The sequence below is a fragment of the Malaclemys terrapin genome, chromosome 1, assembly GCF_027887155.1.
Source record: "Malaclemys terrapin pileata isolate rMalTer1 chromosome 1, rMalTer1.hap1, whole genome shotgun sequence".
In the NCBI taxonomy this organism is placed as follows: domain Eukaryota; kingdom Metazoa; phylum Chordata; order Testudines; family Emydidae; genus Malaclemys; species Malaclemys terrapin.
In genome coordinates, this window is record NC_071505.1 from 113,811,093 (window position 1) to 113,824,493 (window position 13,401).

The following is a 13,401-nucleotide window of genomic DNA, read 5'->3' on the forward strand; positions in this document are numbered from 1 at the left end:
TACAGAACTCATTTCTTTCCTCCAAATATGAAATTTGTCTAAAATTAGTTTTTTAAATCCAAAACTCCTGTTATCTGAAGGTTTTGAGTGGCCTCTGAGACATGTATCTGGAGTTTACCTGATTAAACGTATGTACAAGAGCTGGGTAAACAAAAATCCTAGGTCAAACATACCCAAGTCTTGGGAAAGCTTGCCTTTAATCTGCACTTTGCGGTTGACTCCTATGTTTGCAACAGGCCAAGCCAAAACCCCACATCTAGCAGTGATCATTATGACTACCTAGTCTGACCTTCTGCATAAACGTAGGCCATATTGTTCACCAAGTGAACCTACCTGGATCTGGATGAATAGTGGATTTTTTGGTTCACTGGCAATTTGGAGGAGTGGGGGGCGGGGAGGGAGGGAGGGAGTCATTTCCAATTGAACCAAAAATTACATTTTACAAAATTGTCAGGAAGCCAAAACATTTTTTTTTTTAAGTTTTGTTTTGGGTCAAATGAAAAGTTTCACTCAACTCAAAATGAAATTTTTTGTTTTGATTCGGAGCATTTTTTATATTTTGTAGGTTTTTTATGAACAAAATTAAAGGAAATTTTTAACTGAAAAGTTGTTTTGAATAAAAAAATCAAAAGCTTTAATTTCAAATGTGTCAAACCAAAACATTTCAATTTTTCAGATTTTTTGGGGTGTTCTTCCTCAAAACAAACAATTCAGCAAAATTAACACACGTTCTTCAACTTGTGTAGACAAAAACTCATATTTGTATTTAAACAACTTCGCATTTCTACCGTGTTTTCAATTGTGTTATGATTTAAGTCTGTTTCTTTAACACAGTGATGCCTTTGTGGGTGTTTGTTACAATTTTGCCATCAAACTGTAGGGAAGTGTTGTGGTTATTTTCCTGCCTCTTTGTGTTGATCCACCTCCCACAATATGCTACATCAACTCTTGCAGCTGAGATGTATTATTTGGCTCAAAAACAATTTTGAGGAGCAATTTCTTTTTTAGAATGTACCAGATTGTACTAAACAGCAAGTATTTTCCAAAAGGGTTTGCAGGAAAGATACATTTACTCACTCATACAAAATTGGGGTTGCCTCCTTTCTAATGGGACACCCGTGGCCCCGCCCCCTGCTCCACCTCTTCCCCCAAGGCCCCGTCCCCTGCTCCACCTCTCCCCATCCCCCCAGATAAAAACCTGGACATCAGGGATTGTCAAATGGCACCCAGACACACAAGCCAAAACCCGAACGGTAAAAACTGGATGGGTGGCAATCTTATACAAAATCTACATTGCCATGTCCCCTGCAATTTGTACAAGCTGAACAATGCAATATGCTAGCAATATACTCCGTATAGTTTGCAGGAGCAAAGTATTGGCATTTCTGGCAGTACATATTAATATAAAGTAGTGATGCCTTCTTTCTTAGTTATGAAGTTGTTTTATTTTTAGCGGGCAAAACAAATGAGTGAACTCCCCAGGCCTCAATCCTTCCTGGAGCACATATCTCCATCCCCCCAGGACAGGTGGGTTTATCACAGATTAAGTAGAGAAGTCTTTGTGGGAACCACATGTTAAACTATTAGCACATCAGTGCCTTAACAGTATTTGAACATTCAACTTTCCATTAATTTTAACCAGCTGCCCCTATGCGTGAATGCCAAAATGGAGAAATTTAACCCAAAAATATACGGGTCCAGATCTTGAGAGTGTAAAAATCGGTTTAGCTCCAGCAGAGTTATGCTGATTTACAACAGCTCAGAATCTGTCCTATTGGTTTGAAAGCTAATAGATTAAGCTGAGAAACGTGCCTCTATTTCTCCGTTGCAGTCTCTCATTATTTATAGTGGTCAGTTATTAAATTAACAGATCTTCCTAATTGTGTTCCCCATAAAAGATTTTTTACTTTGTTTCATGCAATTTTATTGTTTAATATATTACCTTACAATTACTTTTTGTTTGGTTTGTGCAATCCAATGTGGGAAGCTTACAGAAATTCATATGCTTGACATTTTTTGTGCTATAGCATTTGGGTGTGATGCCAATAGTTGCCCTTAAAAATATAATGACCATCACAAAAGTGGAATACGAATATGAAAGAAAAAACAGAAAGCTACTCTTCAGGTGAAACAAAGTGGCAAATTAATACATCAACAGATGAGTTAATGAATTTATATAAGTACTTCATAAGTATCAGAGTAAAATGTTTTAACGAAATTCAAAAATAATTAAATTATGCTCACAGATTTTTAAAAATGCCAAACTGCTAGCCCCACAATGTGATTCGTGTTTTCTTTTAACACGGGGAAAAAAGCATTACTGGTTTGATGGTACTGAATGGTTCATTAAAAAGCAAAACATCAACTTTCATCATCACCACAGTCAAACCTCAATGCAGGGATTACTGAATACCAGGTGTAACTCTTATTTGACATCCCTGGACACTTTCATTGTCAAATGAGCCATCCCACAAGCACTATGCCCATAGAAAAGACCAACTATCAGTTTCATATTTGGAAAGAAAATATAATCCAACAGGGAAAACCATTCAAGTTCTACATTTATAAGTGGAACTACATAAAACATACTCCAAAAGTTGTGCAATCATGTGCTAAAACCAACTGTGTACTAAAACTGAGTTTACTCAATTTTTTAAAAAAATTAAAGTATTCTGAAGACCTCATCTACTCATTCATCAGGTTATCTTCATTTATCATTATGAAAGAAACAAGTATGCACTATTGAATTTCTGAAACGATGCAACCCAAAAGATTCAGCCTACAAAGAGACATTTTAGAAAATCAGTAACATATAATAGCAATTTGTGTTACCTCTGAAAGCTCTCCCAGTAATTGCTGTGAGGAAAATGGAGTAAATTACATCAAATGAGATTGTTAGCACAATATTGGAACTTCAACCACATCAGCAGTTTAAAAAAAGACATTAGTGGCATTAATTAGCTTTTGATACCAATGACTGCATACTTTATCAGCTATCTTTCTTATTTTTTTCTTTAGAATAGCAGGTGAAAAGTTGGTCACCTAACATACATATAAGAAACCAAATGTATGGTGACTAGTACTCATCTAACGTATCTTTTCACACTTCACATCCAAAGAAACAGACATTAAAACAGGTGGCAAGAAACCTAAACTGAAATAGACAAAGATTCAGAAACTACATCTAGGGAATACTTACTAATTTTGAACAGTGCATTATTACTCATTTTCATATTCATTCTTAGTTAAACCATTTGGGTATTGCATCAGCCCTGCCAGGGCTCTTTAAAAAGGGATACGTTTGAAAAGGATGTGTAACCTAGAAACTGGGGTCAATGGGACTATTCAAATGGTTAACATAAACCACATGCATAAGTACTGTGCTGGATCATGGCCAGAATGCTTAGTACATTGCTGGCTTAAGCCCTAGTTTTCCAGAGAATCAACTGATACAGACTGATATATCTCCATTAATTTACATACGCTGAAGATCTGGCCCCATGTATTTCAGAAAAACTTGTTGGCACTGGAATTAGGTTATTTCAGGAGAACTTTGTATTTTACATGAAAAGGAAAGATCTGAAAAAAGGCTTCATTACGGTGGAGGCTACTTTGTCAAGAATCTTGGTTTTGCACCATTTGTTCTAATCTCTCCTCAGACACACATTCCAGCAAAAATAACTTATTTATACAAGCAATGAAAATCCCAGCTCCACTTCTTGATCATTGCCAGAACACCAAATATGAAAGCATCATATTTTCTATGTATATTTTGGCCATGTTCATCAACAAAACAGAATATATATCATGTTCAAACCATGACATATATATAGCCAAGTTTATGTACAAGCTCACCCCCCAAACACTTAACTTCAGTCTAAGCAGTCAATAGAAATATACAGTCCTTGTGGATCTATAAATTTCACTAAGAAACACCCCTCCTTCTCTCTTTATAACACTTTATCACTTATACTGGTCAGTTATTCAAGTAACTAATCTTCCTAAATATGTTCTCGTGTAAGATGAAGTGTTAGCACAACTTATGTCACTGCAGCTGCATTGTCAGACAAGAAAAAAAAAAAAAAGGAAATATAGCCATTTCTCCTGATACTTGAGATACTGCAATTTATTAGTTTGTGTGTCTGTACACAAAGGCACTTAATATTCACTTAAGACCAAATTTCACATGCAAATATCTCCCGCTGAAGTAGTGGGATCCAGGCATAAAATCAAGACCAGAATTTAGCTCTAACACTGGTTACACTTTTTTGGAAAATGTTCCAAAACACATTTCACATATTGCAAGCCAAAATAAGAATAACTTTTCCTTTGTTTTATGTTGCACACTGCTTTCTTCCAGTATCCTTTTAGTAAGCTTCAGAGCTAATTACACACTTTGTCCTTTGTTTTTCCTTGTTTTTGTGTACTATAAAGAACCTCAACAATGTGTCTCATTACAAGGTATGTAAGTTTACATACCTTTAATACACCCAAAGCAGTTCAACTTAAGAGTTAAATCATGCTATAAATTCCTATGTTACATCAAAGCATCAGGTTAATTTGCACTTGCATCATAAAACTTCACAAAGAAACTTCATCTCTTTCCTTTGATTTCAGAAACATGTAATGAAGATTCACCTGAAGCCTTAGTTTAAAACTGGCATCACTGACTAATGATGATTCTAGGCAGTAGAGATTCTGATTACATGTCCTTTTCAAAATCCCCTTCCCTCCCCCCGAAAAGATATGCTCCATGGATCAGACCTATATTTTTGTTATGCGGGTGTACAGCACCTGGCACAGTGGGGCCCTGGCCACCGGTCTGGTCTACCCATAGTTTTTGCACCGACTTAACTATTTTGATGATAGGTGTGATTTTTCTACTGAAATAATTAAAATGGTATATGTCTCTAATGTCGATTCAGCTGTATCAGTAGAAAGGTTCTAATATAATACCGGTATAACTTATTCCTGTACATTTATGGGAGTAAGGGACTGTCTACAATTGGAAATTTACCAACATAACTATACTAATACAACACCATAACATATACTAGTATAACTCCCCATGTGGGCACACTTATTCTGGAATAAGAGCGTCTACATGTGGAATCATAGTGGCATAAATATAAAGGTGTAGTTATGCGGGTAAATTTCCCCATGTGGACTATACCAGTATAGGTTAGTGTTTAACATCTATATACTAGTATAACTTTGTTCACACTCTCGGGGGTTGCATCACTTTAACCTCAAACCAATATAATTTAAGGGGTACAAAAATTGTACATAGACCAGCCCTGTGACTGGGGCATCCAGGGCCCACCACAGTGCAAATTAATACATTATTAAAGAATAATAAATAGAAAATCAGGCTACCAAAGAAGAGTACTGGCTGTGGGACAGAATCAGACGCCTCTCAAACACAGTGACAGAGGGCACAGAACGGTGATACCTTTGTGCCAGCATAAGCAGCTGAAGAGAAGCGATGCCAACAGTGCATCTGAAAAAGCCAACTGAGGCAGAAAACAAGCTGTCAAAGTGGGAGCCCTGTTTAGTGCAAGCTGATACATTAAACCATAAAAGAAACTGATAGTACTTTCGGAGCAGAGAAACTGTCGATAAGGCTTGTATGTAGAGAAGAGAGTCAAGAGAAAAACCAGAAGAGGCAAAGAAAACTGCAAACTGGATGGCACCTGGACGCAGGTAGCTGCATTCTGTCAGTGCAGTCAGGGAAAAAATATACTCAGAGAAATGTTTTGCTTTAGGGATTAATAGTTTATGATAAAAATCTTGTGCGTGTACATCAACTTCTGTCCCAGGAGATCCATTGGTGCTTTATTGACATGTCTTATTGTCCAAATATACACACACACTCTCCTTCTCCGAATATGTGATTTATATATATACACACAGATACAAAATAAAATCGCTTTGCACTCTCAGACTACTAACTACCTCTGAGATAAAACACAGCAGCGGTGTAACAGTGCATAGCAGCAATACATAACTATTTAGGGCAGGAAGTGAAGAACGCAGCAGACAGCTAGACCTAGAGCGAGAATTTAGGTTGGGTGGTATTGGCCAGGATTGTCAAGATTAATTTCCCATTTCTTGAAAAAAGTACTAAATGGGAAATTTGAACCAATCTCAGTAATCAGGACGGACATACATATCAGGACATCCAAACAATAACACTTCTATCAGCTAAGTGCCCCCTTATAGCATAATGCAGAATTGGATCAGTACTGACTCAGATAGAAAAGTGGCATCTACTCAATCACTAATAACCCATTTTATAGCAACAAATTTAATAGAACAGCATTTTATTAAGGAATAATATAAAGGGACACTAGCTCAGTTAAAAATGACGACATCTCTTTGGCCACTACCAAATGAGCACCTGGCATGTGTTTCCCTTTGTTACAGTACACTTCACAATCAACAGGGAAGTTAACAGTTGGCAATAGATAAGTACATCGGTATCTAGAGCAGCTGGCAACAGACATGAATTTTGGGCACAAATGGTCAGTGTCAGGGGGAAGTCACAGAGAAATAGTTTAAGCCAATAGCTAAACAAAAAAAAAAAGACTTGAAAGAAAGGCTTCATGGTAGATTTCAAGGAACGTAAAAGACATTTTTCCTAAAGGAGGATAACAGAGCTCTACCTTGGTGCTCACATGCAAAAGCAAACAAAAAGGTAGGTTCATTGGCAAAATGTTTGCCTTCTCTTGTAAGGATCCTCAGAATGACTGGTAAGAATTTAAAATGTAACATTTTCTTTAGGAAGTCATTAAGAAAAACAATAGAAAAATGAATGACACTCTAGTCAGTAACCAGTCTGCTTTAAAAGGTACCTTTGAATAGATACAAACAGCATCTACTCTTCATGGTTAAAAAAACTCTTCAGATGAGATCAGGGAGATACTGTGCATCATTACAGTATTATAGTGTAAGCTTCTAAGTGTTTAGTAGCCTAAACATCTCTGATTCTAATTGTTTAAATGTGTGTTAGGGGGTTCTGAATGGAAAAAAAAGGACATTAAAATTTGTTCTTGCTGAAACTAACATTTGAGGCAATTTAACTAGAATTGTTAAAATGGAATCCAATTTACCAGTTTATAAAGCCCAAAAGGTTTGGTAGCATGACTATATCTGCCAGCTAAAGTAAAACTAAGGGCTTGTCTCCTCTTCCCAGTGGATCGACACTGAGGTGATCAATCCACCGGGGGTCAATTTAGCGAGTCTAGTGAAGACCCGCTAAATTGACCGCAGATCGCTCTCCCATTAACTCCGGTACTCCACCAGAATGAGAAGAGTAAGGGGAGTTGATGGGAGAAGGTCTCCCGTCGACATAGCATAGTGTGGACCCCATGGTAAGTAGATCTAAGCTACATCAACTTCAGTTATACTACTAATGTAACTTAAATTGCGTAGTTTAGATTGACTTTCCCCCGTAGTGTAGGCCTGCCCTAAGGCAGATAAGGTTCATTGAGGGACCAGCTAAACCCAAGCAGGTGTGATCAATCCATGGCAGGCAGGGTTTTATTTCCACCACCCCAGAATATATATGCACAGGTGCTTAGATCTTGAAACTAGTGGCCAGGATTGTCTCTCAATATATAGGCCAAGTCAGACATACTGCTGTTTTCCACAGGATTGCAATGGTTAGAGAGAAGTACTGAGGGATGAAAAAGGAATGGAGAGGGAAGAGACAGAATTCTCTAATGCTTTGTTCTGTTTGCTAATAAACACACTTTGGTTTTAAGAGAATGTTCTGTCACTGGCTCCTGAAGTGCAGGTGACCAAACCCAGTTGGACCTGCTGGGTAATGATGGTTGATATACAGGCTACTGTAGCCTAGAGCCCAGTCTAAGAATGGTGTAATTGTGAAATCCCCCCCTAAGACAGGTAGGAGCATGAGGCCTAGCACCTGAAGGTGTGCTCTCAAAGACCAAAAAAGGGAGAGAGGTGCAGCTAGCTCTATAATCATGACAAATCCCTAATAAGCTCAAACACTCCTACAGCACTTGAATTTTCCTTTGGAGATCTCCCTTTTAATACTGACCAAGCCCAACTCTGTTACAGTTTACTCCTGGGGGGAATTCTGCAGCACTGCACACACACAGAATTCATGTCCCCCGCAGAAAATACATTCTGCTGGAGAGACGCTGCAGTTGTGCCTTTAGCCCACCAGGGGCTGCTGTGGTGGTGCCAGAACATAGGCCAGCCAGCTCATTGGCCAGAGCAGTCAGCAGCCGATAGCAAGGAAGAAAGGCTGCAGTCCTCATAGCCCCTGCATACGGGGACAAGTGAGGAGGCATGGGATATGGGGAGGTAACAGAGTGAGGCACACAGGCTGCTGGAGGGTCACATACACTGGGGTTCAGAAGGGCTGGTGGGGGGGCTGAATGGGAGTGGGGGTGCAGGGCCACATAGGGGCAGGGGTGGCTGGAACACATAGGCACAGGGCAGAGGGTGCATAAGGGCAGGGATTGGCTGAGTGGGGGTGCAGGGACACGCAGACAGGGGCAGATGTGTTTGACTGAACGGGAAGCTAGGAGTCAGCCAGGGTCTGCATGTTGTGGTCCCCAACTCCCTAACAATCCCTCTCCTGCAAAAAAACAAACAAACAAACAAACAAACAAAAAACAAAAAAACCCCAAACCTGTTCCATACTTCTCCCACCCATATCCAACAACCCTCCAGGTTCACTCCAGGGCTCCTACCCAGCAATTACTTCTCTCTACCTCAGCTCCTCTGTTACCCCTGACCTCCCCCAAGCCATTGCACTGCTTCTGTGGGGTGCAAAAATGCGTTCTGTATTGTAGTTTAAATAAATTATTACTCAAAATTGTGTATTGATATGTCTAATAAGGAATCTATTTGACAAAAAACATTTCCTGAATCTTTTTTGTTGTCTTATTGTTACAGATATACTTGTTTGCAGGTATCTTTGAATTATTTCAGTAATTTATTTCAACTGGTGTGATTATATTGTGTTGTTTTGATAAATAATATATGCAGAATTTTAAAATATTGTCCACAGAATTTTTAATTTTTTGGCACAGAATTCTCCCAGGAGTAATAGCTGCAATATAGGAGAAGTGAAAGCATCTACCTGATATACAGCACATTCTAACTGATTTCTAACTGACAAAGTCTGATAAATGCTTTGCAATGCTTCAGAACTGCAAATGGCATAAAATGTGTAATTGTCAACATTAAATTCCTTGAAGATCCTGGGGGTATTTCCAGTGTGAACCACTGATCCTACACATGTACCTTTGGTAAATTTTATCATTTCTTTATTCTAGGTCACTTATCAAGATATTAAACACCACCATATCCAACAACAGCCCTTGAGGAATCCCAGTGGATTTCTGAGTTCAACTGTACTACACAATCAATTAGAGCTGGGCACATTTTTTGGCTGAAACTTTTTTTGGGGGGGTGAGAAGTGAAGATTCAGTAATACTGAAACGGGAGATCAGAGTCAAGCTGGAAAGGCATATTGAGTGTGGTCCCGCAGGGATTGGTCCTGGTCCGGTTCTGTTCAATAGCTTCACCAATGATTTAGATAATGGCAAAGAGAGTACACTTATAAAGTTTGAGGACAATACTAAGCTGGGAGGGGTTGGGTGCTTAGGAGGACAGGATTAAAATGCACAATTATTGTATCTACTATATTTCCACTGGAAATATTACTAAAAGAAGGGAAATGATTAGATTGCTTGGCAAATCATTAATATGCATAATGTATTATTTATCTGACAGTCAAAATATCTTTGCTGCTCCACAGTAACAAAGGCAGATTAAATAGCTAAAATCATAAGAGGCTATGACAACAAGGAAGTCATATTAGCATAAAATCCATACACAAGCATCAGTGTGCCATACTAAAGATCTAACGAAAATGTTACTATTTTAGTATTTTGAATGTCTTTGTTTAGTAGTTTGAAATTCCACAGTTCATACTAGACCAGAGGGGAGAGCATTCCACAGCCCTTGGGCTGCAGAGGTAGACTGGGCTAGTGGCTCGCCTATCTTGTAAGTCTGCTGCATCAATCACCATCTCCAAAGGCACCAAGGACTCACTGTCAGGTAACTATCTTGGACCAGCCCAAGAAGAGGTTTAAGAGTTCAATCCAAAATCTAATTCAATGTGTGCCGACAGAGGTCACCAGCAGAGCAAACAGCTGCAGGTACGCAAAAGTCTCTCTCTTGCATATATTAAAATAATTAAGTGCAATCATTAATGCCCTAGCTCAGGGGTGGGCAACCTATGGCTCCAGAGATGCATGCGGCTTTTTGGCTGCCCCCCTTGTGGGCAGCTGTTTTCTGAGGGGTTGCAAGGTACAGGCTCTGGCCAGGAGGCGCTTACCACAGGTGGCTCCTGGCCAGTGGCACAGCAGGACTCTGGCCCCATGCTGCTCCCGGAAGCGGCTGGCTGCTGGCATGTCTCTGCGCGCCCCTTGGGAGAAGGAGAGCAGCAGGTCTCCGTGCGTTACCCGCGCCCGCAAGCACCACCCCCATAGCTCCCATTGGCCAGGAACCAATGTGAGGACATTGCTCAGGGCAGGGGCAGCGCTCGGAGATCACTCCCCGCCTGCCAGGGCCACGCAGAGACGTGCCAGCAGCCAGCCGCTTCCGGGACCAGTGTGGGGCCACAGCATGCAGCCTGCCTGAGCCCTGCTGCGCCGCCAGCTGGGAGCTGCCTGTGGTAAGTGCCTCCCAGCCAGAGCCTGCACCTCACACCCCTTCCCGCACCTCAAACCCCTGCCCCAGGTCAGAACCCCCTCCTGCACCCAAACTCTCTCACAGACCCCACACCCCCTCCTGTTTATATTCAAATAGCAGAAGTCACATTAAAAGTATTGGTGAGTAGTAATAACTTTAATATGCTCAGTTATTATTAGTTGATAAATTCTCACTCTACAAGTAGCTTTGCGTGTGATGGTCAAAGACAAAAACAAAAAAAATGGCTCTTCTTTGAAAGGTTGCCGACCCCTGCCCTACCTATTCACCTCCCCAAGAGAGGGCTTACATCTGGAGAAAAATCATACGAAAAAGGAGTCTGACAGTTTCAATGGGGCCTTAATGCCTTAGCACCAGGAAGTGGATTTTCCCTGCTGTCACATATGCTTTTCAGACCACCAGGGGCACATTAAATGAACAGACAAATAAATAACTAAATCAAAAATGCCCACAGCATTCGTCACAACTGACAGGCCCCATGCATGCCAGTGCTGAAGCAGAAGTTGTGTTTGAAAGCATGGAGAAGCCTGCTCAGCACCTGGGTGCATTGGAACTGGTTGTACCATTCACATTCAGAGAAGAAAAAAGATGGTTATGGCGGCAGTCTGGGACTCAGGAGGTCCAGGTTCAATTCCGTGCTCTCTCAAAGACTTCCTGGGGGATCTTTAGCAAGTCACTTAATCTCACTGTGCCTCATCTCTCCCCCAGTAAAATGGGGATAATAGCACTTCCCTACTTCACAGGTTGAAGTGAGGCTAAACATATTAAAAACAGTGAGGTGCACAGATGCTATGTTAATATGGGCCATAGTAATACCTGAGAGAAAAGACTCAGGAGCACTTACGTTTATAATCCTCAACAGGAAATAGAAAGTGACATTAGTAACTAGTACCTGGGTTTGTAAAGACCTTCCTCATTCATGACTATAAATCTAGGCAACGGTTTGTGATGCACTGAATCTCAGGTGATTTTTTTTAGATAACATCATAAATTATAGTACTGCCAAATGTAATTTGCCTCAGAGAGCAAACATTAGGATGATGACTATTTAGTGATTATTTTAAAATGATCAAACAACAATAATGAGCAAAGTACAGCCTGCAGTTGCCTGGGGAATGCTTTCTTTATGCATTATTTCCTATACTGTTTCTTTTTTATTTTTAGTATGTACAGATGTATGGGACTTATCTGGCATTGGCTACTGTCAGAAGACAGGATACTCGGCTAGATGGACCTTTAGTCTGACCCAGTATGGCCGTTCTTATGTTTCAAATATAGGTTCTTTCTTTTGGGTTACATAGCCACCAGCTGCATCGACAAATCAAGCAACAGGATGAAGATAAGGAATGGAACAGTTAGGGTGAATAAAAGAAAATTCCCTGCGAGATCTAGAATAGCTTCATAAGGGAAGTGAAAAGAAGAACAGGAGTACTTGTGGCACCTTAGAGACTAACAAATTTATTAGAGCATAAGCTTTCGTGGACTACAGCCCACTTCTTCGGATGCATATAGAATGGAACATATAATGAGGAGATATATATACACACATACAGAGAGCATAAACAGGTGGGAGTTGTCTTACCAACTCTGAGAGGCCAATTAATTAAGAGAAAGAAAAAAAAAAAAAAAAAAAAAAAAAAACTTTTGAAGTGATAATCAAGCTAGCCGAGTACAGACAGTGTGATAAGAAGTGTGAGAGTACTTACAAGGGGAGATAGTCAACGTTTGTAATGGGAATGGCTGAGCCATTACAAACGTTGACTATCTCCCCTTGTAAGTACTCTCACACTTCTTATCACACTGTCTGTACTCGGCTAGCTTGATTATCACTTCAAAAGTTTTTTTTTTTTTTTTTTTTTTTCCTTTCTCTTAATTAATTGGCCTCTCAGAGTTGGTAAGACAACTCCCACCTGTTTATGCTCTCTGTATGTGTGTATATATATCTCCTCATTATATGTTCCATTCTATATGCATCCGAAGAAGTGGGCTGTAGTCCACGAAAGCTTATGCTCTAATAAATTTGTTAGTCTCTAAGGTGCCACAAGTACTCCTGTTCTTCTTTTTGCGGATACAGACTAACACGGCTGTTACTCTGAAACTTGTCATAAGGGAAGTGGTGCATTTGGATTATTTCAAACTGGACAAAGCAGAAGTACAATGAACTGCTGGGAATAATCCACAACAGTAAGGGGGTGGGAGGACTATGGCATTAAAGGTCATTATTACCCATTTCTAATTTCCATGATTCTGTGAAATTAGTGTAAACATGGACTTCTATTTTTTGTATGTTGTTTCATTATTTCATGAAATCCTCCAAAATCTGTACTGAATCATGCAAAACATTTTAAGAACTTCTACTCAAAAATGTCCCAACAAGACCTGCTTAATTTCTTTTGGTAAGTAGTTCCAAAACAAACTGAAAACACATGCACTTGAGTAAGAAAAAAACACAACAGATCTTTAAACAGAGTTTGCAAAACACTACAAATACATGCTTCATTTCACACACAGAAGAAAACAGAATTTATTCAGAGGAAGAGCTCAAATGTTACTGGAAAACAACTAGTGAGAGGAAAACTTCATAAAAGACCTGATTCAAAGTCCAATGAGCTCAATGGAAAGACTCCAGTTGACTTATATGGACTA

At 39.7% G+C, this 13,401-nt stretch overlaps 1 protein-coding gene across 5 annotated transcripts in view; it reads right to left on the reverse strand.

Moving 5' to 3' along the window:
* Nucleotides 1-13,401, reverse strand: part of EPS8 (epidermal growth factor receptor pathway substrate 8) — a 197,207-nt gene that overhangs the window by 14,561 nt on the left and 169,245 nt on the right. The gene's annotated exons all lie outside the window — the stretch shown is intronic.